This window comes from Rhipicephalus microplus, chromosome 3 (genome assembly GCF_043290135.1).
Source record: "Rhipicephalus microplus isolate Deutch F79 chromosome 3, USDA_Rmic, whole genome shotgun sequence".
Taxonomy (NCBI): Eukaryota; Metazoa; Arthropoda; class Arachnida; order Ixodida; family Ixodidae; genus Rhipicephalus; species Rhipicephalus microplus.
This window is the reverse complement of record NC_134702.1, coordinates 203,490,446-203,493,566: the sequence shown is the minus strand read 5'-3', so window position 1 is coordinate 203,493,566 and position 3,121 is coordinate 203,490,446. Positions and strand designations below refer to the sequence as shown.

General features: G+C 39.5%; 1 long non-coding RNA gene across 1 annotated transcript; it reads left to right on the top strand.

Moving 5' to 3' along the window:
* Positions 1-677: 677 nt before the first annotated feature.
* On the top strand, positions 678-2,820 carry LOC142803480 (uncharacterized). Its single transcript, XR_012894138.1, has 4 exons — positions 678-730; positions 1,167-1,199; positions 2,197-2,256; positions 2,801-2,820. It is a non-coding gene; the product is annotated as an uncharacterized LOC142803480 (long non-coding RNA).
* The last annotated feature ends 301 nt before the right edge of the window (positions 2,821-3,121 follow it).

Below are 3,121 nucleotides of genomic sequence, written 5' to 3'. Positions count from 1 at the left end.
TTTGAAGTAACAGCTGGCTGTTCAGGACAGGATCCCAAGTGTTTTTCTGTCCCTTTGTGGAGCTCTACAGGGATGCAAATAAATCACATCTGCTTTACTGCCAATAAATAGACAGCTTACTTCACTCTAAAATATGTCAGTACAGCATTGCAAATGTCTTCTTTTAAGAACTGGCCTGTGTCGCCCATGTACCAACTACACTGTTTATATTACTCGTGTTATGATCATTATTATGAAATGAAAATAAATTATATTAAACAAAAAATGTTATAATTCATCATGTGTGCCAATTCTGATGCAGCAAATGCTCATTTTCAGGCCTGTAACCAACATGCCACAGGCATCTGAAGATTGGTAAATATAAACTTCATCCACTCTTTCTTGTTACCATGAATACATATCCTATTCTTGCATAATGAGACAGTCTTTACATTTATGTGTCTGCAAGAGACATTGTGGGTTGTGTGCATGGGTGTAAGCTTACATGCTACTCTAGCAGCAGCAGGCCAAGCAACATTGCAACACTTCATTCTTTACTTTGCAGCAGTCAAGACGCTCCAAAATCGCCACAAGGCATTTTAAACGGAATGTAAGTGCCTCAAGTTGTTTTCTTGGTGGGCCAAGTTTGGTCTCCAGGCTTATGTTGCTATAAATATGCTAACTTTTGGCTCTGAACATGCAGCTATGCCAGTGCCAATGAGGGTGAAGAATCCTTCTGTTATGCTTCTCCGTGAGTTGCTTTTTATATTTTCAGTGTTCAAAAGCAGTTCTCAACTAATCCAAGCACATTGGAATAGAACTGCTTTCTCTGTCTTATAACCTGTGTGCTGTTGGCACAGCTCACAAGTGAAGTTTTTGAGCTGCTAACCTAAACGCAGGATAGCTTTTATGGAACTTGTCTGAAGTTTTAAGGAACAATAATTGTTCAACAGGTGAATGTGAACAACTACGTAGTGCCGGCTGTCTTCTTGAGTAGGCTGCGATATTTGGACATCAATGTGACATTTCATAAATTTCAAAGAATGACGTGAAGAAATCTGGAATATTTATTCGTAAAAACAGTATCTGCATACTCCCACACTGTATGCAAAAAAAATAACAAGCAACACGCGCAGATGCTTTTTCACTAGTGGTACATACTGATTCTTTTACTTCTTTTTTATTAGAGAGATGTGCCTTGAAGAAGAATGCCCTGAAGGGTAAGCCACATTTCAAAAGTTTTATCTGTTTTTATATATCCAATCAAAACAAGCATTCAAAAATCTGCCTGTGACAGTTGTACATCTAACATAGTTTGATAACGGCACAGCAAGCAAATCGTGGCTGTCTTTTGCTCATAATTGTGAATCCTTGCTGTTTTAAGTGCTATATTTGGTCCACATGCTGAGAGGAGCATTGAGTAGTTTATAAGCATGTTCTTTTACGTCAAATAGATGCGCTAGAACTCTTTTATAGGGACTGCCAAGGAAGTCTTTTGGTACCTGTTTTCTTTAGTACAACTGAAAGCCTACCAGTCAGTATCTAATCGTGGAATGGTAACATGGAAAACAATGTGCCGCGTTTATGAGAATGTCTCATTCAGTGGTAACGGGGAGCTGTATGCAAAATGCATGCTGGAAGCAGTAGAACGTGAATGCAATAATGAAATTCGGGTTTGTGCTGTGCAGTTGCCTGCATATCTATACATCTTTGCCGCATACACTATAACTGACGTGTTCCACTAGTAGGCGCAAACACAGCGACTATTTACAGTGTTAACTCCTTTTACCTTGTAAGCAGCTCAGAATATAGTGGGAAGAAATAATAACAACACACTGTAATCTTGGACAGTAATTGTGGTGCACATAAGAGCATCAGCCTACATGCAGCTAAGCGAATGTTCAAAGCCACAGTGTAGCGTGACTAGGCTGTGTGACGTACCATGTATTTTGTAAGATATAAATGCAAGTGATACGTCTACTTTTTCTTAATTCATGAAAATGATGCTCGAATATGTCACTGTATGACTAGCGGTGTGTTGATTTTCATGAATATCTAATCACATGGGCTAGATAAGTGTCTGTTTCTTTTATACACTGCAAATTTAGCAATGTTTGTTTTTTTCTAATAATTACAATTTCATGTTGTACTAGTTCATGTTTGACTTCATGCAGTATGCGAGATGTCACTGACGTATCATTATTACGGTTCTTACAGGCCTTCGCAGGCTACGACAATAAACAACTGCTCGGCTGTGCCACCAACCACGCCTTCAATGTAAGAATGCCTATGTGGACTTTGAATATTAAATCTGCTAGGCTTTGTTCAAGCTAGAGGTACCATGCTTGAGCGAGCACAAATTTGTGATGTCAGAAGAGATAGATTACATACAAAAAATGATGACAATACACTGGCAGCACACATTTTAATTCTTTTTTTTTTGATTGTACAAATGAATAGCAGCTTGGACATATGTTTTTAGTCATTCTGCATGAGCAGCCTCGAATTTTTTGCGTAGGACAGGTGTCATCTATGCTCTGCTTGCACTGCCTATTGCAGGTTGGCAATCACATGCTTGTAGTATTGCTGTAAATGTATGGTTGCATCACGCAATTCAACTTAATTGTCTGTTTTTGTTAATGTTGTGTTGCTAGTACTCTTATACTCTACAGGCATAATCGCTCACTTGGCAATAATCAGTTTCTTTCCCTTTCCTTAGCATCACTCTCTGTGCCAACATGTGAAACTAAGCTGCCAAGACTTGCATATGAACTTCACGACAGCTTTTATAATCTGTGCTTTGTTTCTGTTTTTTCTGCAGGCCCACCGGGAAACCCACAGGTTTTACACCATCTCGGTAATTACACCCTCCACACATTTTGATGGCACTTAGCGGTAAGTGTAAATTTTTTTTGCAGGAAGAGAAAAACACGTAGTGAGGACGTAGATGCGAGCATTAAAGACCTTCTTGGCAGCTGCTCCACCTCAATTCAAGCGATCGCAAAGAAAAAAGAAGCACTGCAGCCCGACGAGTGTGACATAGCTGGAAGCCTTGTAGCTGTCAAACTCAAGGCATTACCAAAGAGAAAGCGCTCGCAGGTGCTTTTTGAGATCCACAAGCTTCTACATGAAGCCGAAATGG